At 39.4% G+C, this 26,118-nt stretch overlaps 1 long non-coding RNA gene across 1 annotated transcript; it reads left to right on the forward strand.

Moving 5' to 3' along the window:
- Window positions 1–716: 716 nt before the first annotated feature.
- LOC309442221 lies at window positions 717–25,881 on the forward strand. The gene is made up of 3 exons (XR_014184565.1): window positions 717–1,616; window positions 1,996–2,834; window positions 25,732–25,881. It is a non-coding gene; the product is annotated as an uncharacterized lncRNA (long non-coding RNA).
- Window positions 25,882–26,118: the final 237 nt, after the last annotated feature.

The following is a 26,118-nucleotide window of genomic DNA, read 5'->3' on the forward strand; positions in this document are numbered from 1 at the left end:
TTTTTCCAAGCAGGGAGCACCATCGAAGACTTCTCTGCATCACTATCCTTGGGGTGGGCCTGTGTGTGGGTTGATGCAGTGCTCAGCACTCCAGATCATTTCACTTTGGCATCCATTCTGCTTCTGCTGTTTCTATCTCCATATTCTATTTTAGGTGCTTAAAGAGCACCAATCTCCTTAACTGAAATATAACTGAAACAAGATATTCAGCATCAAATAAGCAAAAAGCAAAAGACTCAAAATAGACTATTTTGTTATTATTATTATGGGGTTAAATCACTTAAACATAGATATCTTCCTACTCCTCCTCCCACTTCTTTTCTCTAGTTTGTCTCATCTTGTTCTCTCAGGGACATACTGCTGTCCCACAAGCTTCTGCAGAAAAAATGAACTCTGTTTCATGATGGGTCCACGGGTGCCAAGTAGTCATCTAACTTAATTCTTGCAAAAAAATGTTATCATTAGAATTCTGGCTGTCCTGCAATCCTGACGTCAATCCCTCAGCCTCCAGTGCGGCGAGGGAGAGTCCTTTGCAGAGCGAACCTCCTGAGATAGCCTTGCCAGGCCCTTTTGCAGGTGGTTCCACCTGGATGTTCGATAAAGCAAGGGATCTCACAGCGCTGTCCCGGGCCAGAAACAGCAGTGTCATGTTGGCATGACAACACAACAACATCTGAACCTGTATTTCAAAGAAAGCGTATTTATTGCTTGTCCGTGGGCATGGGGAAGGGGGTGGATTTTTAACCAGGCACCCCAAAGGAAGAATACAGAGGAGTAATAGTTGATATGCTGAGGACTCAGTTTGCTACAAGAGTTCTAAGTAACTTGGGAAGCCACCAGGTTTCCTTGTCACCTGCCCCTTGCTGGGGGCCTGGTGTTTCTCCCTGGAGCAGAGCAATCAGCAGCACCCTCGTCACCCTCAGAGGCACTATGGCTGACACCACCATCGACTGCAAGCCACTGCAGGGCTCTCAGCTGTGTCTCTAGCAAATGCCATTTGCCCGGCTGGCAGAGACAGCTCCTCGGCTCCTCTGGAGCACTTCAGCATTTGTCTGCACAGAGAATTGGCTCGGCGCGCTCTGGTGCCTCTCCAGGCTCCGGCCTCCACGCTGGGGCTGCTGATGGCGATTAACATTATAACCACCAGCAGGGGCCCGGGCAGCACAGCACAAACCCCTTTGCTTTCCCTAAGCCTCCTGCAGCCTCCCGAGTAGAACTGTAAAGAAAACATCTTTATTTCCCCCACCCCTTTCCCGCAGTCGGCGGGGCGGGAAGGGCGGCGGGAAGGGCTCGGCCGGAGCGGCGGCCGTTGGCTGCCATGGGAAAGGCGGCAGCTCCTCGCGTCTTGTAGGGTCCCACAGCTCCAGCCGGGGAGAGGCAGCGGCTGAGACGCCGGGAGCAACGCTCGGGCAGCCGAGCCTGCCAGCCGGCCAGCCTGCCTCGCCGGGCATCCAGCAACAGCCAACGGCTGGCCTGAGGCAAGGCCTATATCCTCTCGCGGAAGGTTACCGCGCCCTAGCTCGGCCACAACCGACGGAAGCGGTGCTGAGAGATCTGAAGCAGCACTTTGTCAGAGAGCGTCTGATTGGCTAAAGGGAGTCTGCAATGGTTAGCTGGTAAGAGTCGAGCCCTCTAATTGGGTGCGTTGTACCTGCAATGCGTCAAGTGAGGATGCTGGGCTGCGTGTGTCGGCGCCGGTGTGGGCTCGGCGGTGGGCACGGTGGCGGGGCTGCTCGGGGTCCGGCTTTGGCCGCGGTCGCACGGGCTTGCGAGCTCCGCAGGGCCGGCGGCCCTTCCTGGCAGCCTCAGCAGCCCGAGCGCTAGATTCCCGCCCCTTCATGCAGCTGCAGCTTGCGGCAATAGCAGTTGGTTGGCTCATGAGCCAGAACTGGCAGGAAGAAGCTTTTCCTCAGTTATCGCTTTAGAGCTGGCTTTCTGTATCAAAAAGCAGCAGAAAAACAAAGCCTCTTTTCTCGTTCTCTCTCCATAATGCAGGGTGTCAGAGGTGCAAAATGCGGCAGTACAAATTTGCTGCTTCTGCCCTTCCACCTGCAGTGTGAGGAGCATTTCTTGGACTGCTGCTCTGAGTGCCAGTTTGAGTGACGTTTGGAGGAGGATATGCACGATAAAGCCATGAGTGATCTCCTAAATATCCTGCTAAACCGCTGCAAGATCTTTCAACGCAAAGAGATGCTTCTGCAAAACGAGGCCCGCAGTCCAAAGCGGCGCTGGGACCCGTGAGGCCGGCCTGCTGCCCCCCGCACGGCTGGACGTGGCCAGGTGTCCTGAGCCTGGCCAAACCCGCGGCAGCCCCGCTGCGCAAGGAGCTGCGCCCATGCCGTAAACACCCCTCTGGGGTTTCTGTGTGGCTCTAATTGAAATAAGCATCGAGAAATCAGAAGCAAACAAGTAACGAAGCCTGCACCAGTAAGAGGCTTACAGGAGTGCTTTTGAAACTATGGAAGTCTCAAACCAGCAAGAACTTGCTGGCACATCTGTGAAGCTTGATACAATAACCGTCAAAACGTAGAAGTGGGTTACAGACACTCATCATATTATCAAAATTCTTTAGTATTTCTGTTATTGGAGTGTTTTCATTGCTCTTTTTCACAATCTCGTTCTTGAAGAGTGAGTCAGCAAGAAGTCTCTGAATGTATCAGGGAGCAGTACTTTAAATAAGGTTTCACTGCTAAGCAGTTATTAAAGAGCATGTTTACATATGAAAAAATTGCACATTTGCATATGAACATAACCAGCCCAATTTCTTGACTCTAGTGGAAGTTTTCTTCCTAACTACAGTTTTCAGGATAACATTCCCAATGTACTCTTGGAAGGTAATTTGTTTCCGTTATTCTGTTTGCTCACTAGGAAGTAGAACACCTTTTATTTTAAAATTATTGTGATTTCCTTTTCACAGCCTTATTCAGTACAAACTGCTTTCTTGCTGGCATGAACACTTCTTACTGTCTTTTTTTCCAAAGAATTCTTTCAAAATTTAAAAATAATCTAGCCACTTTTCCTTGTAGTCCTAGCCACGTGGAACAAGTGCAATGAAACCTTTATGGGAAAATTATATGCCTGTGTAATTATAATTATAATGTTTAGGAGTGAAGGTTTGCTAAAGTGAAACATAAAAATGAGATTGCAAGCTCATTCCATTTCTTACTTGGTCATTTAAAGTATGACAGTGTTTTTTAAAAATTCACATTTGAAAATCTTAGATCTAAATCAGCTTGAGGTTTTAAAAAACGGGAAGGAAATGGATATAAAGCCCTGGCAAAGGGATCACACAGTATTCTCCAGAACAACCTTGAACACTATATTAGTCATCAAACCAATTTGTTAATTTATTATAATGACTGTACAAATAATAGAACTACATTAATGTCAGAGAACTTGAAAAAAGCTTTTAGAGGTGACATCATCATTCAATGGGAAATAAATATACCAGTTTCAGGGTTAATGAGTAAATCATAGCTGCCCCAAATAGTCTCCTGTAAAGCAGACTGTTTAAAAGATAAGCTCAAGAGCTTTATATTGTGTTCAAGACAGCAATAATATTCTAAGAATTAGCTTACTTTGAACACAAGTTGCTAGAATCAATCAGTGGGAATAAATACCAATTAGACATTTATTAGAAAGAGTTGCATTGATCAAGTTCAAGTAATTCCAAATCAATCAACTCGTGAGTGATAATGCCACGTTTTCTTTTTTTTACCAGTGATCTATGTAGGCCACATCCAAAGCCATCAATAAGTACAGGAAAGGTAAGACAGAGTAGTAAGCAGAGTTTGTTATGGTTCTAAATACATCACATTCAAAACATGCTGCCTAAAAACTTGCACCATCCATTTAAAGCAACCATTTTAAAAGCCATGTTTTTACAGCAATGTCATTACATTAACATCTGTTAAATATATGCAGGTCTGCCATCTTATGGAGCCTGAATGGTACTACCAAATAACAGAATATAGAACTACATGTTCATATTAGGAGAATAGTTTGAATTTTTCCTTTTCAGGTAATGTATTCCTTCTTCTAAAACTTGCACAATTTTGACACATTGTTTCTATTTGATATGTATATTTATTGCATTTATGTGTGCATTCTAGCAAACACCTGTAAACACACAATCAAATAAAGACATTACAGTTACAAGTTCAAACATGGAAAAGCTGGGAAGTTTTAAAGTTGAAGTTGGTTTTTTACATTATATGACAGCCTTGAACAACATCATCATGTGCTATTTTTTCCTTTGGCACCACTGCCTGATGCAGCAGTCAGGTTAGATGGAGCTATTTAGTGAATAGCTGTTCAGAATTCTGTTTTAGCCTCTTTGTTTGGAGTGTAACTATGCTGTATTTGCTGCAAGCTAGTAAAACCCTATGCTAAAGACAAAATTAGTAATTTATATATGGGCTTTTCTGTAGTTGTTAGAGTATTATTATGAACAATTTTGAATGAAGTTTGTACAGGCCAAGGCAGACAATCATCATGGAAATTTTCAGCCCAAGTGATTAAAGTCTGGCAAAGCTGTTAAAGTTGCAAAAATGATGCTCTTTTGTTTGCTTGGTTTTATTTTCTATTTTTTTAAAAGCTGATGTCAGATAAACTTGATGAGTGGCTTTTGGGTCAGCTAAGAACACACGCATAAGAACACAAGAGTGTTATAATTGGTACAACAAGTATTATACGTTATTTTCATTTTAACTGATGAAAATTTATTTTTAGGTGAAAAGGATTCCTCAGGAAGACCTTATTATTTAGTTCTTGAAAAGTTTGAGGTGAGTTAGGAAAGTGGTTGATCTAAGTGGTTGTGATACTGTCAGATATTGTAGTGGAGCACTTAAACAAATTGTCCAGCATTCAGTGAACTTTTGCGGAGTGTTACCAGTTGCTGGAAAATCTGGTAGCACCCGGCATCTAAACTTAGGTGGATGTCTGATTTCACCGAGTTGTACCTGTACTAGAAAATAAATTATATTGTCTCCATATAGTGTCATTTGCAAATATTCACGTCTACCCTGATAATCTTGCTGGGAAAAGACAGTGAGCACAAATTGCCACTTAGATTACTGTCAGCTGAATTTGATGATGTGAAATACTACTTACCACCACAATAAAAGCCTTAGCATAATTGGTTTTGTGTAAGAACCAACCGAGTCTTCACCTTTTGAGTTATTTCCCACTTATGAGAAGGGTTTTCTCCCCCAATGCATCTTGCTTGATTGTAATACCATATTTTCATATGTGTCAGAGTCACATAGTCTCTGACCAAGTTCCTTTAAATACTGCACATGGTGTTTTAATGTTTAATATCAAATTTATTTATTTGATATATTGGGTATTACATGTGATTTTGATTTAGAAGAGTGATACAGCAATGTACTGAAATCACAATGAAAGGATCAAATAGCAGTTCTGATATACAGATTAATCACAGTAAAAGCATCATTCTTGTTATAGGTCTGTGCGCTCACCATCATGATTCTGAGCATGCCCAGTCACCAGGAAGGAGTACGTGGTTGAAGCCAGCTCAAACCCGTTGCTCTTTCCAAAGTGCATGTTGTTGGTTGCTCAGTTTCTGTACTCTGGTTTTGGCTGAGCCACTCCTCCCTGCCATGTTGCTCTGGCTAGCTCAGGAAGGCATTATTCTCTACTAGTTATCTCAGAGAAGGCTGTTTATACAACGTGATGACCTGCTGGTACAGCCTTATATCTAAAACAAAGGTTACCCTCCAGCCCCCTTTGTGTTAAGTTCATCTTTAGTATAATTGGTGCTTTTTCTTTAGAGTCCTTGAGATAATTGTTTTTTTGCTCATCGCCTCTGAGCTTTGCTCCGGTGTATGGGGTGTCTAGGTTGATTGCAATCCACCCCTTCGCTCAGCCTGGCATTCAACAATTATTAGTGTTGCACAGTGAGCTTGATACAACAGTGCTATGAATTACCAGCCCTCGTGCCTGTGCATGCTGAGGGTGAGGGCATATGGGAAAATTATTATTTACAGCTTTGCTATGTGATTTAACTTGAGTTAATCTCATGTACTATTTGATTTTTCAAGTAACAGGTCAATATCAAGGTTACAAATAACATTACAGTGGTTATTAACAATACAGGCATAGAATGTAACATTAGTTTCAGCGCATTGGTAGCTTTTGGTGACAAACCTTCAAATATGTCATACCAATGCTGTTCAGTAAGGCTGGTTCATTATTATCATATACCATTTTTACTTGTCTTTCACCTAAACATTTTTCAATTTCAGACAGATGTTGGGTAACCTTGGCATTTTCTTTGAGAAAGTCATCTTATGGATCAAAGGTCACCCCACATGTTACTGATATCTTAAATGCCATGAAATAAGACTTATTTTGTTCAGTCAAGAAGTTAACTTGTAAATATAATTGGTTATTTGATCAAAAACATATGTCATATTACAGCAGCAAACGTTGCCAGGTCCAAAGTTTACATCATCTTTGAAGTGGATAGTACTGACAGTGGATACACACACATCCAAAACCATTGCCATATACTTATATCTCACTACTGTAGACATGCTGCCAGATGCAGATACCAGAGGAGTGTTTCATAATGCATGGTTCTGGAGCTCTGGGCATAGTAGAGCAGGTCCATCCTCAGCTTGAGCCAATAGGTGTAGTGTTTACTGATTTCATAAATGTCATGTATTACAATGCAAACAATCTCCTGCTACTATAACTATGTGATGTGAAAAGGCAGAACCTCTTAGAGACAAGACTCAGGCATGTGTTCTCATTGTCAGTATTCCCAGGGTGATAAGGTAACCCTCTATTTTCCTGCAAAAGAAGACATCTAGGTCTCAGGCATGATCCAAGCCCCAGTTATTGTTAATTTAGTCGCTGTAGTGTCTGCAGAATTCCATGCTCCTTTTCCTATGCAAAACTTTATTTTTAAAATGTGATCTCTTATCAGATTGTATTTCTCTGGGCAAGGGAGAAGTAGCAAACCATCCGTTTAAACCAGCAGTGATTGCTGGACCAGTCACAGCTTGGGTGGGGTTGACATTCCCTACACCATTGTTTCTACTCCCGTGAGGATGTATTTCCAGCCTTCAGGTGGTCACTTTAAAATACTAACATAATCTAGCTGACAAGTTTCTCTGAGTAATTTACCTTTCCTGAGATTGGCAAACTGTTGTCCTTTTGACAGGTACTGTACCATTGTTTGAAAAAATGGTATGCATCTACAGTATGTATTGCCAGAGCTTTTGTCACAGGCCATCCTCTGCTTTCAGTTCATTGAAAAAAATCATAATTCCCAATGTGTCCTAGCCAATCCTGTAACCACTTACTAGCCTTTCTGCCTTGAGTTTTGCTATATATTTATTTTAGCCAAATGATCAGTGATCTGATTCCACTTTCCCTTAGGGGTTTTTAGTTTTTGGTGAGCAGATAGATGCCCTGTAGATATGCACTTGGATTGGTCTACATTGTAAATCTTTCCAGTGTGTTTTTCCCCATAGGTCTCTACCATTTACTTGCTGATTGTTTTTCACCCAGTTCTCTAGGCACTCTGAACCAAACTTCCTTTGTCTCGCCTTCCCATGGCAGCGCATCATTTATTGGAGAGGAGTGCAGATGGGAGTGTTCGATAGGCATCCCTATTTGCTCTACACTCTCTGATCATTTGTTTTCTCTATTTATCCCATCACTTGTTGCCTGGTAAAGTATGTACGGGGCCCATTGCTGCACAGCAGTTTCCTGGGCTACCATTAAGGGTAGCAGCTTACCAGTTAAAATTGGTTTTAAAATAGGAATGGCCACACATAACTTGATTTCTCTTTCTCAAATTAATGGCTTGGTAATTAGCAGCCCTTCATATGCAGCTAACAGCACTTTCTCAAATGGAGTGTAGTTGGGAGCCTCACCACAATTTAGAGCAAAATGCCTTTTTACCTTTCACATCTTATTGCCATAATTGCTATTGATATCTCTCATAACCTATGACTATATGAAGTGTACTAGGGTGTGCAGGCTTAATGAGTACCATAGATTGGTTAGTAAAATTTAAGCATTGAAAGCATTTAATGATTCATTATGATTTTTTTCCCCAATTCCATATTGTGGGTTTTTTCAGCAAATTGCAGAGATCCTTATAAAATACCGAATCCAGGAATGCGTGACTTCCAAAGCCCAAAAGTTCCTAATAAAGCTTGTAACTCCTTTTTATCAGAAGGTTCTTGAATGCTTTGTATCTCTGTTAATACAGATTCTGTAACAGTTTTCTGTCCTTTAGTATATACCTGATGAAAATGCAGCTTCTTGACTTGGTCCTTGCTGTTTCAAGTCAGGAACAATAATATTTAATTCTTCTAAACGCTGGATGATAGCATTCATACTCTGGTGAACCATTTCCTCATCGTGTCCTTCAATCAGAGTATCATCTGTATATTGCAAAATAGTTACTTCAGGTGGGAGGATGACTGATTCGAACTCTTTGGCTACCATGGCATGGGTGATGATGGAGCTATGTTTAAAACCTTGGCGTAGGTAATGAAACTATATTGTCTTCCACCCCAAGGAAATGCAAACTGTTGTTTGTCTTGCTCTTGTATTGGGATCATAAGGACCATACCTTTCGTGGTTAACACTCCCACTCCCAGAAGATCACGTTCATATCTACTCTGCTAGGAACAGGGTCTGTTAGAGGGCCAGTTGCTTTATTTAAAGTGCTACAGTCAATAGGCATGTGCCATCTCCTCTCCGGTTTCTTAAAAGGCCATACTGGGATGTTATGTGGTGGGTGAGTTTTTTCATGGTAACCCATTGCTCTAATTGTTTGACTAATTCTGTCACAGGTTTTATGGCAGGAGTTCTTCCATTGTGGGCACGTGTTCGTCAGTCGCAACATGTGATTAACTTCCTGGGTGTAAATTTTAAGTTGTTTGTTATCTATTCTAGTATAGATTCCGTGACAGCAAAACAGACTAATACAGAGCAGGGGCTCCCAGGCTTCATCCACTGGAGAGGGGCAAGGCTTTGGTGCAACTGGTAGCTTCAAACTTCTGTCCCCAGACTGGTGTGCAGGAAGATATGTGCTTCCACATCTGCCCTCTGATGCCACTTCTGTACCTGTGTCCATGCATCACATATTGAAGCCTCAAATTTTAAAATTTTAATTTGCCTCCCTCATCACCACAGAAAGAAGCCAGTTCCATTCCCTCATCCACCTCCACTCCATCCGTGTCACATTCTCTACCCTGACTTGCTCCTAGAGTCTTGGAAAAGGTGGCTCTGGCTTGGCTCTTACAGAGCTGCAATGATGGCGGAGACAGCAGCAAGTCAATGCCCATCAGCTGGTTGGTGTTAACTGCTCATCTTACAAAACTCCAGGTGTAGAGGAGTTTACTCCTGGGTTACACATGCTGTTTCAGAGTAACTGCTCTATGCCAGAGTGTACTGGAGACACAAGGAGACTTTGCAGTGTGAATGGTTAGTGGCTCCTTGGAACTATTTTTGCGGTGGCGATTGCTCCACAGCTCGGGTGAGTATGTATCTGCTGCTTGTGTCATTCCTTGCAATTTAAAGAGTCTTAAAAAAGCAAAAATAATGTTGCTAATGAACAGAATTATGATCTTGTCTGAATCTGAGAGCACTTCAGAGCTTAAACCCTCACTCTGTTCCTATGCTTAAAATGATGACAAGCTGGTCCTAAATAGGAGTGAAAGCAGAATGTATATCAAGTTTTTGTGCAGAACTGCATTTAAAAAAAAATAATCTGACTGCAGAGATTGAAACATAGTTGAGTTGGTATGTTGAGAAAAAAAATCTATAAACTTGTGTAATCATTTATGCATCTCATCCTTAAAATGGTTGTTACTGATAAAGCAAAATGGCAAAAAAGTAACTGAAATTGGCATCCACCCTGCTTGCTTCAGCTCCCAGATGGCAGGGATGTCACAGGAAGCTCAGAGGTTGACACATAAAAAGTACTATTCTGGATCAGACTTGAGATGCCCTGGGTCAGTACTTTTGACAGCTATGGCAAGCTCAGGTCTCTGAACAAAGTATTTGCTGCTGGTAACAGGAGATAGTCTGTCTCCATAAAAGATTGTATTCTAAACTGTACGAGATTTTATGAAATTTGAAGCATGACATACAATAAGGCTTCCAGAATTATTGTGAACAACCGCAGCTCTGGCTAGTTTGTTATTCATGTACATTTTTAGAATTTACTGGGTTCTTGGCGTCAGTGAGTTTCTGTAGCAATATGTTTCACCATGTAATTACTCATTGATTTGGCAAACAGTAATCAAGTACATTATTTCTACAAAAATTATACAAGATTTTATGTACCATTACAAAGGAGGCAATGTTTCAGCTCTCATGTTTTGTCTGAGAAATCAACACACAGTAAACTGTCTTCAGCTGACTGTATCTTTTAGCTTAAGAAATCATACTGAGATTCTGATTTTAATTTGCAGTGTCAACATGTCTTAAATTGGACGCTTAGTGTTCTACTCAAACGTGATGTTTTCTGGGTTTTCTAATAATTTTAAACCAGCTTTTTCTAGTTATTTCCAGCTTTCTGAATTCTGTGTATTTTTTTTTACCTGCAAACATATAAAAATATGTATCATTTAGTCCAGAATTTGTTTTACTCCTGTTTAACAATAAAAACCTGCACAGATGGCTGCAAAACAGAACCTTCGAACACAGCCAGATTTGTACATTTGTGCTGATTTCTTGCTTAAGGGAACTCAGTTCAAAATGCTGTACTGCCAAATCCATCCCTGCAGTAATTCTCTTGGCTTCAGTGGATGGCCACATGGGATTGCCTGTGATATTTGGCTAAGCTGAGAGATTCTGTGTGATTCCAAAGGGATTTGTTTGACAATATGAAAAAATGAAGTCTGAAGAGCATGCTACTGTGTTGGGCGTTGGACAGTTGAACCATTTTGTTCAAAGTCATGGCCATGAGAGCCATTATCCATTCAGAAACCACAAGACATAGTTAAAATTTACTTTGATTTCAGTAATGGGCAGTAGAAAATGTTGTACTCGCACTGGGTCACAAACAGGTGCAGACAACAGGAGGGTCAAACAGTCCAGCTGGTTTCTGAGGATTTAGAAATAATTTCAGAACTGAGGAAGTGATCTGGAAGCTGCTGTAATTCTGTCTGTGTGGCATCAGAAATGCTGGAAGGAAGATTTTTAGAATACAGCTGCCTACAGAGACCCTGGGAACTACAGTTAAATAAATTGCTCTTACTCATCTGAATTTCTTTGTGCTCCATAAATCAGGATGTTTTACCCATTCTTCCTAAATAAAGGGGATCATATCACATTTCATCAATTTCTTTTCCTAATGGGAACAACCTTAAAGATGTGGAAAGCTGATCGACTCTTTAGGCCAAAAAGAATTGACATTACTAGAGAATATACTATCACATAAGAATGCAACATAGATAGGAACAGGCCAACAGCCTGTTTGGCTTCGCTGATATTGCTTATATAGGGCAGACAAAGCACACAAAAATGAAGTCCTGCAGCTGCAATTTAATGAAATTGTGCATCTTATCTAAATATTTGCAAAGAATTGAAGTAGTTTTGAATTTTTGATCATCCGTTAAAGGCAAAGTGATAGCTATTGCATTAGTGTAAAAATACTTGTGTTCATTTGGAGGTTGGCTTGCTTTTCTATGGCAAACTATATTCTTTTAAAATAATCCAAAACAGTAAACACATTTATGGCACAATGTAAATAATACAGAATAATCAGTTGCAAATCTACTGTCTAGCACTAAAATGTACTTTCACACTGAGAGGTGATTGTTTTATTGTAGTAGGAAACTCCTGTGGTTGTAAGCTTTGTGTTAGCACTATAACAGACAACCAAGAAACAGTTGCCTTACAACTTTAGCTGGATCCTCTGTGTCATCCAGCGCCGTCGGGCTGGAGCTGAGCCCAAGACAGAATACTTCTCAACATCCTACTCCTAATTGTAATGTTTCCTGTTTTCTTTTGCAAGCAATACTTTATAGTGTAAATGCCTTGCTGGGGGTGTCACCTATGACATTTGGCCTTTTCATTCTGCTCCTGCACTCTCCTCCAGAAACCGGCCAGGCTTCTTGCTGCTGGTGTTTCAATGTCGTCTCCTTGGTTCCCTGTAGGAGAGTTTGTTGGGTCAGATATCCGAACTGGATCCGAGTGTGTGTATCGTATTCACCTGACCTACAGGGCCTGTCCTGTCCCGCCGGTGGGGGATCATTTCAGCTGTCCCTGCACGCAGTCGGCTGCAGTTGGCCTGAAGCCCAGCGGGGTTTGAGCTGTTTCGGTGCTGTCTGCACTCTGTCTGTCGCTCCTGGTTCTGGGAACACGGTGAGGAGGGGCCTCGGCTGTTTCTTCAGAAGCAACTTCGGATCAAAAGAGTTTATGAGCTCTGGCTCTGCGTGAATGCACATGTATTGTTTCAGGCCAGGGACAGTCTTGCAAGAGACACTAGTGCAGTGGTGGGACTCAGCTAATAACTATGCTGGATGCAATGTAGATAATCTAATCATAGGTAATTGACAATTGGCTTAATGGGTGTTACAGGCTTGCTCTCAGTTTTGATCTTGCATAGGCTGTTACTTCACTGCTGTTCAAGCAGCAGGATCAGCTTGAGGTATTCCTGCTTCCTTTTTGTTCCCTCTTCTGTCTGTGGCATGCCACCCACCACCCATTCACTTGTGCTAGCACAACTTTTCAAGATCATTAATTATTTTTTTTAATCCAATCAGTTCCTTGACTTAGTGCTGACAGCCTTTTAATAAGCCTTATTTAAGAAGCCCTACAAGCAATTGTGTTGGCCCAGTGGAGGGGCAGAGGGGGTATTAGAGGGCTTTAAGCTACTGTTGCCATTTTTTATTGTGAAACAATAGCCACAGGGTAACTCCTGTAATTCCACTAATTCTAAAGCTGTACCATTGTAAATTTGGAGTGATCTCAAATAAAACAAGGTTTCCAAGATCACCAAACATGTTTGCTCTGAGAAGGTGAAATATTAAAATATCAAAAATGTTGGTAGGCAGCTGGAGATTTGAGGGAAGGCCTCTTATTCCCTACAAATATAATAATTTAGGAATGGCATTAATAAACAGAATTATTTTAGCACATCAAAATGGTATTTTCTTTGTTTTAGTACTGAACAACCACATAGAAAACTGCAGGGCTGCAGAATTACAAACCACACACAGTACTCTGTGGAAAACTAGATGGCTTCACCGAGCCATGTACCACTGTGCACTTCATGGCTTGCTGGGAATGAAAAACAATAGAGCCTCGGGTTTCCCAGTCATCTTTGCCAGTGATTTCAGTGGGGAAAAGGCTACAAATAGAGTGGCTGCAGGGGGCGCTCTGCCTTGCAGGCGTGGTGTCACAGGGCCAGAAATTGCTGAGAAATAAATCCCTGGTTGTCCTTGCTGCTGCCTCCTCTTGCTCCACCCCACTTGTGGGGAATGAAAATGATACGGGGTGGGGGGAGACACATGATCATCGGGCTTCAGAAGTCACTTCTAGGAGTGGCATATGATGGTCTAACCATGGTTTTCCATGAAAGGATGAGAATCCTTGTGTGCAGAAAATGTCATCAGAAAGGAAATCCAAACAAAGGGAATAAATACAGAGCAGGCACTTTGCCAGGGAGCAAAAAAATTCCCTTGATAAGCAAAGGAACTGATGGCTGTTGAGCTGTTTCCTTGACAGGGAAGAAGGATGTCAGAGTCTGCCACTGGAGAAATTTCCCACCCAATCTTGCTATAAAAACACAGCTGGCAACCCCAGGGAAAGAGATCCCTGAACAACAGAGAAAATACTGTATTTCTCTTGACTTGAGAAGAACAAATTCTATCACCAGGAAACTCTGGCTACAGCTATTAATTTACAAATGGCATTCAGCAGCTCTCATTTTCTAATTCTAGCGTTTCTTACTGCTTTCCTTCCTCCCTTTCCTCTTTAGTCTCTTCTTGCACCCCTCCCCAACTTATCTATGTTCCTGACAACTCACTGAACATACTGGGCTGATTATCTGAATGTGCTTATCTCTGGGATTGTCTGCAACTGCTAGTCCTATTAAATTACCTTTCTCAAATAGTTATTTACTGAATAGCAATAAAAAGTAATTACTTGTAGCAGCCAAAGAAAAACCCCTGATCTTAGCATTTTAAAATAGGATGCTTTCTAGACTAGGTCTTAAAGTCTTCAGGTTTCATATTTCAGTAGTAGCACTCTAGTATGGGGCCTCCATTAATGATTATGGCTGTTCAAGCACTTCTATAATGTTAACATTTGAGTTTTTTCCTTTCTGGTATATTGTTACAGATTTGTTTGCTCACAAATTTGGGAAAACAGCTCACAAACCCAAGGTACAGTGTTCTATAAATGAACTCAGATGAACCTCGTAGAGCCTGCTTTATGCAGCTCTTCCTAAATGAAGGCTGCATTGACAGTGTTTAGAGATTCCACAGTTCATACGAGGCTACCGTAGGTTTCTGCCAAAGGCCGTAACATAGTTTGGGGTGGAGTGCAGCTTCCCCTTTTAGTGCGCAGGTGCCAGAAGTTTTTGATTTAAGCATATGGTGTGCTTTCTTCATTGAAACAGCAATATGCTCAGCTCAAAATAAGTACTTCATTCTAAAGCTCATTGGCACCCTTTTGGTAGCAAAGATGGTAGAATACCATTTCAGTGTTATTTCGATTTTAGGACTTTGAACAGTGCTAAATATCAGGAATCAATGGCTATGATTCCTGGGAAATACAGCTGCAGTGTTCTGTCGCTTCCAGTGCAAGATTGTCTACTGTGGTTTGCTATACTTTAAAGATTAATGAAGTTGTTCTGGATATACTGATGAACACTAATAATAATTTCTTAGTCATTAATAAATTACATAAATATGTTCAGGTATGTATTTCTGTGTTAGCTGCATTTCTATTAACTCATATATGGTTTTTCTGTATTTTTTAACATATGATTTCTAGTTCAGAATAATAACCTAATGTAATTGCTAGGCTAAATTTTACAGAGAACAGCTCATATCTAATGTGGATTATAATGAAAAGAGCAGACAGAAATCAATGGACTAAGGCTGTTTATCAAAGTAAAGTGTATAGAATAATAAACTGTCCCTGAAGCATTTTAGAGGTTTTCCATATTTAAATGATACTTTTCCACTTGTACAATAATTTTTTTACAAATAATACTAAATTATACAAATTCAGTAGAGTTTTACATTTTTCTGACTCTTTTACCCTTTTCTGTCTTGTAATTCTTTTTCACATGATCTCATGTTGCTGTAGAGGAAGACGTTATTCCTATTTCTACATGTTCCTCACAAGTTTTTCTCTGGTGGCTTTTGATCAAGAGGAATAATACCCTTGGGGTACCGAGGTTTTATTTGGTAATTTTCCCAATATTTTTCCCTCAATACAGCAAAGCTTTTCACTTGTTTGAAGAGGTAAGGAGACAACACTAAATTGAACTTTTAATTATTTTTCCGGTCTAGTATCTTAAATAATGAGTAACTTTGGTCCTATAAGGTTCTGGGATCAAGCCTCATAAGTTTCCAGAGGTGCTTAACCTTTAGTAAGATAAAGGTTAATGTTTCCTTCCTTTTGTATTTTAAGCTGCTCCCTCATAAGATGTCAAATAGCAAAATTAACTGTTTTACTTCAAATCTATAGTCAGAAGCAAGATAATCTACAAAAACAACATCTACCAGGTGCATGTGAAGAGTTCACCTGTTTGAATGGAGGTGCAGAGAAGATCCCATTCATTTCAATGGAAATGGAACTGTGGCTTCTTTTGTTAGAAATACAACCAGAACCCATACCTCACCAATAATCTATCAGATGGCTAAGTAGATGTTAAGATATGTGTAGATGAGTTATAAATGCCATTGCTCTCCTTTTAGTCTAATGGAAGGACTCTCTGTATTCAGAAGTTCAGCAACAAAACATGTTCAGAGTTATTTACAGTGTTCCCATACAGATCTGTCTCTGGACTTTGCTGCAGATCAGATACGCCTAACTTTTGATTTGAGCTAGACACATGGGCTTACCTTGTCTAATATTTATTAATAATCTCTCAGAATCTCTCCAGTTTCTGGCTAATTGGTAGTGTGGTTTGGACCAGTAGATAAAGTTTGGGTTTTTTTTTCCTCCGCAAATTCCTAATTCCTCTAACAATGGACAGTGGAAAAGAATCCAAGCCCCAACCTGGCCGTGTCTGGAAGTGGGAAATGATTCTTTGGGAAATGGCAAAATCAACAATGCAAGATTGATGAGCAACATAATATGGTCTGTGTGACTAAGCTTTGTTGTCTAAGTATTGTTTTCCATGAACAACTAGTATTCTAGGGGAAACACTTGTTCTGTTCTGTATCAACCTGGACCATAGTTAAAACAGTACTTTGCTAAGGCCTTGAGCAATGTCAGAGAGTCTTGCAGGGAACATGCTGCCTGTGACCTATGTGCTGAGGAAAAACTACAGCAGATCACACTATATGAGGGATTACATCTTATAGAAAAAATATTGTTTCTATATTTTGTTTGTTAATATGATAGGTGAATATGAAACAGGATATTTTGTTTGCACTTCTTTTAGACCTAATAGAATAAGAAATGCTTTTGGTTGAGCATACCACCTTGTATCCTAAATTTGTTAACAAATGAGACCAGCACAATAAATTGAAGATGTAAGGTCTATTGTGTTTTAATCTCTAGTGGGTAAAGAAATGCTAGAAGTACTCTAGTCACTTCTTTGAAAAGGTAATTGAGACTGTGTTATTAGAGAGGGGTCAGGAGAATGCTTGATGTATTAATTTGTGGATTGATAGTGTATTGACTCATTGACTTAGAAGAATTTGAGGAAGAGTATTCCACATTATTTCCATCATAACATAAAATATCTGTTTAAGCAAACACTGGTTATAGAAATCAGTCTTCTGATCTCCATTAATGGAGTCATTCACTACAAGCCCTGGAACACTTTCTTTTTTTTTTTTGCTGGCTATGGGCTTGGGTGTCCACTGCTTGACCTCTCAAGAGTGATTAGATAATTAGCAAGATCTTATCTCCCAAGGCCATTACAGCTACCTCCCACCTTGCTGTTTTGCAGAGATGTGCGCAGTATTTGAAAAGCAGAGTATAATCACAAGCGGACTGATAGAAGTGAAAAAGCAGAAGATAATCTTTCACACTCCATATTTTCATCACATGCCCTCACCCATCTGAACCACACATAATGCTGCTTTTGCAAGCTGTTGAGGTCTAGCCTTGACTGATGTGGTGGTTGCTGTTCCTTTGTCTTTCTAATGCCTTGATTCCATCCCAGCTTGTATTTCTGAGGGTGGATTTCATGTGCTGGCAAAAGTGAAGTAATGAAAATAGATAAGAAGTCCTCTGAGCAAAAAGGACTGACTTATGGCCAGATGGGTAGAAAATATTTTAGATAATGGCTGCTGTTGTGAAAATGAGCTCAGGGTTCATGAAAGCCCAACAAGTTTGAAAAAAAAATTGATGATCTAAGAGAAAGTGATAGAGAATTTCAGGGGAATTAAAAAAGAAAGTAACATTTCAAACTGCTCCATTCCTGTATATGTGTATAAAATAAGCTCTGAAATATAAATTGTATAGACATAATATATATTTTCACTCATATGCTGATGAAGGTACGTGAACATTCAAATTATTCTGGCTTAGGCTATTTTATTGCACAAAGGATTAGGTTTGAATTATCATCACCCTTACTTTTCCTCCTAATACATGTAATGCACGTATGGCTGTTTTTTTCCAGCCTTCTGAAGCCAAAAGAACTGCTTTTATGCAGTTACCTGAAGAACAGGTAAGGTGAAGAAGAAATGCATAAAGGAAGCACAGTCATACCTTTGAGGAAGGACCATAAAAATAAAATTAATATCCATTCTTCTTTACATGAAAATTAAATTTCTTAATGCTATTACAGAGCTTACCAAGTGTACTTGCCTCTGCATTCTCCTCTTCTCAAGGTTGTGCAGCATATTTCTGTTCTTTAGGTTGAAAGTAACAGCACTTCAGTAGAATAATTGCAGCTTGTATAAAAGGACTTGCACTGCTAATAAGATAGAGGATTTCAGTACAATAAATATATAGTTGATTAGTTCCAGTTAATATATTATTGTGACTTAGTGATGCTATCTATAATTTAAGGATGTTAGGCTGGTGTTTTTATAGGCATAATAATCCTCAGTGTGCTGAAAGAACAGTGTAGTAGTTCAGGACAACAAGATTCCAGTTCATTATGTTGTGAATTTTTTTCCTTTTTTTTTACTGTATATATATCAACCAGTTTCAATGCCTGTCATATCAGTTGTCTAGTGACAGCAATTGGCATTCTGTCAGAGGTGACATTGCATACAACTCAAGCATTATACAAATTGTCTGGTGATAAAACTTTTCAGTACTGGTAATGGATACTTAGGTGATATAATTTGCAAATAGAAATTTTCTAGAAAACTGGAGGAAACTTTGCGATCTTGATGGCAGCTGAATTAATGGAATTTTGCAGCACAAATGGAGACTGGAGAAGGGAAAATCTGCAAGCATCACAGCTCAGTTGTTGGTGAAACATGGGGATAAGGGAGATTTCTGATGAGGTTCTTTGAAGAGAGATTCAAAAATGCAGATGTACAGTGGAAAACATGAGCTACTAATACCAGTACAGCCCAGATATTTGTGCAAATGACAACCAAAGCACCTTTTTTTTTTTTTTCGGTACAAACTGATGCTATTTTAGACTAAGATAGGTAGTAATGATGGGGAGAGAGCTGGTTGTTTTAAAGTTAAAGCAGATCAGTCCTCTCTCCATCCCCATCCCCACTTGGTTGAAAAATCCAAAAGAAAGGGAAGAATAAACAAAGCTGTTTCAACAATTAAGGTTTTGGAGGGCTTTTTTTAATACTGTAATAACAAATGTTGGTAGATTAGACATAGCAATTGAGATATTCAAAGGGACTGAATAAATCAGAAGCTTAAACATGACAGAGACCTGGAATTTATCTAACTCAGAGATGCAAAAAACATCTGGAATTTACATTCCAAGTATGGAAGTGGGATGAGTAACCACCTCACCAGTCAGAGCAAAAACAAGGAAAAGGTCTGTACAGAATGGAGAAGGGAAATGAATGAAGACATGACTTAAAGACTTGGAGGTGCAGAACTCAAGGAAGATTTACCAAACCGAACCCAGAGCTAGATCTTGCAAAGAGTAAAACAAAAAGTAAAAGACTGTTTAACCATGTAGGTAGCTCATTGCAACTAGCATAAAAAGAAGGGGGAACCCCAAAGCACTGAGGTTATATATAATCCAGCTACATTCCCCAGCCTGATGAGTAATTTTTGCAGCTTTCAGAACAAAGATGTAGAAAGTCAAAGCTAAGTTTGCTGTTAGAAGAGAATACACAAAGTGAAAAGAGCCATGGCATGGAAGCTAAACTAGGAGAAGTCAGCTTGCTCAAATGGGGAAACGTTACTAAGGAAAGAACAAGGGTATGGAGTTTTATGGTTTGTGGTAGAGATTTTAATCCATCTGTTGTATTGTGGTGGTGCTATATAGCAAGCTTCCTCTTTTTTTTGTAAACATGTAATAGATTTGTAGTTATTCTGTTAGTTTACAGTAACACACAAAGCTTTAGAACAAATTTTGAAAATAATGAATGCTATGGATATAAATAGAACATGGGATAAAATGCAGTCCAAGTTTACTAAAGGTAGATCATGAGTGAACTTTAATAGCAGCAGAATATTTATGGATAGAAACCTGGTAGGTCCAATTTATTTTTATCTCAATAAAGCACTTTGCAATGTAGTACTTGTGAGATTATTAGTTGAAATGGGAAATAGCATAAGAAACATAAGTCAGATTAAAAAGTGTCTAAAAGAGGGATGACAATAGGTCTGTGCTGGAAAGGGCACTATGAGACCAGAGAGGGATTCCAAGTGAGGCTCCTTATAGCAGCATTTGTCCTGATCTTATCTAATAAATGCAATGGCACGAAAATAAGAACATGCTAATTAAACTTGCTGATGACAAAAACTGAGAGGCCCTGCTTACAATAAGCCATCTCAAGAATTTCATTCCTAGAAAACAGGTGACTTAGCAGCCTGGAGTAACAGAAGTAAAATTAAATGTAATACAAAATACAAGGCCATGTCCTTAGGGATTAATAATAAGATTTTCTGGTATAATAGGGGGATTCATCCAAGGGAAGTGATAGATTGGAAACATCAGAGTGTAATTATTGATCAGGGTCATTATGAGCCACTAGTACAATTCAGACAACTAAACGTCAATGCAGGGCTGTAGAATATTTTCAGTAGAGAATATGCAGTAGGCCATTCTGTGGAGTACCACTGCATCTAGAATACTGTGTACAATTCTAGTTCAGGATATGAACTGAGAAAAGTGCAAAAAATCCAGAGAACTGATCTTACAAAACTTTAAAATTGCTTAATGGAAGGCTGAGTGGCATATGATTACTGTCTGTGTATAGGTTACATCCAGGTTAGCACCCTGGCAAAGTGAGGAGCTATTTTAAGCCATAGGAAAATGCTGGCCCAGAAACAGATGGATATAAACAGAGCATGAATGAAATTAAGGAGGAAGTCAGGATGTTCCTAAGCATTGGAAAATCGAGGTAAAATTCGCATGGTTTTGGATATATAAGAAGTTCTGATAATTCAGAATTTCTTAAAATTCTCTAGTTTTTGTCCTGAGAAAGCTTCTAGTAAACAGAATGTTTTGCTTATATCTGCAAAATACCTCCTTCGTCTTCTGGATGTAGTTTTTGTTCACAGCAAAATTCTCAGTAAATGTACTGGGAACAATATCAAGACCCTAATTTTTTGTAATCTATATAGGAATACAGTTGTATATTCACATATGCATACATGTGTGTACAGCAAAAGTTAAAATACTTTACAAGTCTGAGGTTTATGTCTAAAAACCTAATAGGCCTATCTAGAGTATGGCTTTGATACAAAGGTTTTTCATATTAATTTTCGTTTTGTTTGTAGTATGGAAGAATATATACATATTTCATATATTCATACAGTGTCAGTCTGACCATGGCTTTAGTTCAAAGTTCAAGCCCAGCACTGCCATGCAGCTTGAGTAATCAAGTGCAGAAATCTTCAGGTTTTTAAATTATAGAATCGGAATGTGTATTGGAACAGAATCAGTTATTACATATATTCACCACAAACATACCTGTAATAGCTGATCTACCCAGCAAGCATTTGATAACCCACCAAGCTTATCATAACTCAAGATTTTACAGATAGAACTTGGATCAGTAAATAAATCATAAGATTGATTAAGGCTCTAGAAAGACGGCCTGACAGCCTTTGTGAAAATATCAGCAGTAATGCATCTCTGAATAAGATCAATTTATATGTGTTTACTTTCTATTTAGTTTTATCTGTTGAAGGCAAGATGTTTGCACCACTTCCGTGTCATTTTATATCCCTGTTTTATTAATAATTTAGACTAAGATTTTATTTGAGTATTATTTATTACATTTTAAGAATAAGGAGGCAGTAGAATTGCATATTTTTCAATGAGCAGTAATGTAATTTTCAAAATCTGTACAGAAGACTCTAGGAGGGATATACATACTGACCTGCTTTGAGAGTAAAATATGATACATCAAATTTAGTAGCAATATTATACAGTATTCTCACCTAAAATACTTAACTCTACGTGTAATACAATACATAATTAAACACCAAAGAGAAAGTAGTTGGAATTTGTTGCTAAATATGAGTCAGCTCATTTCCCTTTAAAAATATAATAGAAGTGCTTTTGAAAGATGTAAAATTATTATACCTTTGTATCAAACTATATTCAGTTTTGATCTGTCAGTTTTGAGGACCAGAAGAATATTATCTAGACATTTAAGAAGAATTTTTTCTCAGAAGACATCTTCTTGAGCTGCCTCTCAAGCAACGGCAAAGCATGAGATAATGGAGAGCTCTGCATCGTTCCCTGTGTGAAATGTCCCAGCCATGTCCTGCCTGATGCTCATGGCATGGAGCCGGTGACCTGGGGAAGGAAGCAGGCAGGGAGGAGAGCCAGTGGCACAGCAGTGGTGGCTGCCAGGCCATGTCCAGAGCCAGGGCAGGTTGGTCCTCTCCCTCTTCAAGGGAATGGCAGAGGTGGGAAGGGTGAAGGCATGGGAAGTATAACAGCAGCTTCAAAGGGGAATGGAGTGGGGTGAAGTGCTCCTGTCCTGTCCACTGGGAGCTGCCAGCCCACACAGCACCCCAACAGCAGGGCAGAAAGAGGAAATAAATAGCTACGGGGACCTTATCACGCATCATAAAGTCCCAAACTTGTGATGCTGCTGCAGGAGATGGTCTCCTGGCGAGGCCGGCCATGGCACAGTGCTGAGGCTGCAGCCCAGCGGCAGCGCCTGGCACCTGGCAGAGAGGGAACGGGAGCTCTCGTGTTTCTGCCTGCCGAGTGGGTCTCAATAAAAAATTAGCCCTTGGTAAAATTACTCAATAGATCTCAATACATCTGAGTAGCATTGGCATAGACAAAAGGATTTCTTAGTAAAAGAAACCTGAGAAGGGGCTGGGAAAATGTAGAGGAAGGCTGGAAACTTGGCACACCATCAGAACAGGAACCCGTGTCACTGGAAACTCTGTTGTGTGCCAGAGGCCTCACTGCAAGGAGATAAAGCTATAGCACCCTCTTTTTACATTCGCCTAGTCCCTCTCACTGTTGGAACATGCTAAATATGTCATATTAAACCCATGTATTTTCTTAATAGAGTAAGCTGCATTCTTACTGTCATACAAACGCGTCATCACATGATGCTGGTAGCACTTGGTATGTCAATGAGGTTTGAAAAGGCTGGTCAAGCACAAAGGTGGATGCCTTCTAATCCATCCCATTGGGGTTGTTCAGGGGAGCCAAAGAAGGCATACAGAAATACACCCAGTTGTCCCTCTAGCTTCCTGGTCAGAATTAATTTTGTGCCCTTCCTAATGCAGCCTCTGCTCTTACAGTCTTACAAAATTTCACAAAACTTTGGGAATGCTTATTTCTTTAAATGAGTGCAATGTAGCCCTTGCTCAAAATGGTTGCCTTTATTTCTGATGTTTTTATTCAAGGCCACTGTGTGTGCTTCAAATCACACTGTTTATAATGCTGTACTATACAGCTTGTTCTCTAAGTTTTTGCATGTGAGAAGAAACCCTCCTTTGTAAAAAGGATGGTCTCTTGGTGTCTAATAGAGAGATGGACCTACTCCTAGCAGGAGCTCCTGCACTCTCAGAGTGGAAGAACTAACTACAGGATTTACTACAGAGAAAGTAGCAAGTGTGGAGAAGCAACAGAGAATAGAAAATTATGAGAGATGTGATATCAGAGGCTGTGACGTTAAGGCGTAGAGAGCACGACAGAACAAAACATTGAGTGTGTGTGGCCAAGAAACAAAACGGGCCTGCTGTGGCCTTCCTGGCCCTGGTGAGGGGCCCTGAATTACTGCTGCTTATGGCACCCACTTCACAAAAGCCAGACTCACAAATGCCTACTACAATTTTATTGTAATAAGGAAAATGTTATGGACCCGATGTGAGGGGTTTTATGTCCCTAAATATAATGTTATGATTTTTGTCAAAATACACAAAAGAACTCAATTCCTAAATCTACTGAAAACTATCACTCTCAGATCTGCTTAGGCAGTTCAGTACCTCACTCACCATAAGGCTTTCTAAAGAAGAAAAATCCTTATCAAAGAAGAAGAATCCTTAAAATAGATTATTAATAAGAAACATTATCTGTACCAGACTTTAATATGATAAATAGGTAGATACCATGTAAAAAGTGGACCAGAGTGTTCTTAAGTAAGGAACTTGTTAGTTCCTCTAATTGGTTAGTTTGTTCCTTATTATAATAACAAGGAACTCTTGTTGTACACAGCTGCTGTGGTTTTGACTGTATTGTAAAAGGTTTGCTGGTTTGCTGAGTGTTTCAAGTAACTTTATTCTAGACATTGTGTTTTGGTCATGTTCTTCACTAATCCTAAGAAAAGGCTTGGCTCAACTGAGTTGAGGCAAATTATTTATTTCTAATAGTACTTTTTTGCCTGTAAAGGCTCAGTAAAGCATTCATATAACATAATTAAAATGCATTCTGCAGTGTCTTAAGATAAAAGTTGGAAAATAAAATTTCTTAGGTGTGGAGCTAAATACACTGCAGAAAACTACATTTCATCAGAATGAGCACTGCTTACTCAGTAAGTCAAGGAAATGTCAGTTTAGAAGATTTCACTACACAGCCAATTTCTAATAATGATAAATAGGAACCTGCTTGTACAAATAGATGCAATAATGTAAAAACAATGTTCACAGGAGTTTAACTTCCACTTGTGAAAATGGGAAATGTTGCCTGCATTAATGTGATAGTGTTGAATATGGTGGTGTTTGGTTTCTTATGATGCCACAGTAATATATATATATAGTATGGCAACAATAATAACACTTTGTGTTAATTTATCCCTCCCTTTATCCATAATTGAAATGAATTTCCAGGGATACAGGGCATAAAATCTGTATTTAGGATTCTTACAAACTCTCTCTTTGTCCATTTGCTTTACTCTCAAAAAGCACATTTTCTGTATTCTCTTTGTTGAGAAGATGTTAGTTACCATTACTATAAGCAGCTGAGAGACAATGTGAATAATGACATTCAGCAAATAAACTGAATGCTTTTGTTATGAAATCCATTTAGTTTATCCTGCATGTAGAGCATCAATATCTTGAAAGAGCTTTTAGTCTGGTTCCTAGGAGGATAGGGAAATAATTAATTTTCTGTAGAGAGGTGGTAGCTTTCCCAGTGCTGAGGCATGCAGAATAAATGCATTTACAAATTTCAATAACTATCCAAATAAGATTATAACAGATATTTCCATCAGCAGGAGAATTCTGATTCAATTTTCCCAGTAGATTAGACTCCCAATATGAACTGCATGCACATTGGAGTTTTCCTCCCACTGAAAATCCTGCTCCGCGTTGCCACCTGTTTTCATGTAATTTGCAGTAATGTAATAACCTGTAACCTCCTGTTAAATTTGGTTGAAATTGGTCACGAGTTTTAAAAGTACCTGGAGAAATTATGCCAGGCAGACAGACAAATGCTTGTTCAGGTAGTGTAATTATGTAGGTTTTATCTTCTCAGGAAAAAGGCTAAAAAGTGGCAAGTGTTTTTCTGGTTTTTTTTAAATTGTCTCTTTGGAATTTGGTCACAAATTGGTAATGTGTTTCTTTTAGATTTTTTTTCCCTGTCTCCTGTATCAACTCTAGGCAGATATACATTTCTATGTATTACATACTGCATCTTCCACATTCTCATGTTTTACTACAGAGCTTGATAGATATTAACAAGCCTGAGCAAAAACATTGCTCCACATTAGTATGTGAGCACGCATTTTAAAGCACATTCTTTCCAAGATGGCAATCAGGCCCCACTCATTTGATGACTTCCAGACAGTGTCCATGACCACTATTTTGTTCTGAATCCTCTTCTCTCTGCACTTATATTCTTCTCTCCTGTTGATAAAAATGAATATAATTTTACAGATTAAAAATAAACTAAAGGTAGGAAAGGATGATTAAGAAATTGTTGTTGTTGTTGGTTGGTTTTGTGTTTTTATTTTTTTTTTTCTAAAGGAAGAAGTCACCAGCAGGATTTGTCCGTATCTGACTGTTCAACATCTACAAAAAGGCTGAAAATGGCAGTGAACACAGAGCTGATAACTATAGATGGTGCAAAAATATTCAGGATAATCAACTGGAAAGCTGACTGAGAAAGGTCACTCAAATATTTCAGAAATAAATAATAAAATTTTAAAAAATCAGCTCAGTAAATGTGAAGCAGTGTGTATAGGGAAGCTAATTCTAACATCTATACACAATAGTTACCTATTACTTTTTGCTTCTCAGGAATGGGCTCTGAAGAGACATCGTAGCTCAGGAGAGGCCAAAGGCCAAACAGAATGATTGGTATTTGGAAAGGAGTAGAAAACAAACCACTCATTTGAATTCCATATAATCCCT

Source organism: Streptopelia decaocto (assembly GCF_964273445.1).
Source record: "Streptopelia decaocto genome assembly, chromosome: 7".
NCBI lineage: Eukaryota > Metazoa > Chordata > Aves > Columbiformes > Columbidae > Streptopelia > Streptopelia decaocto.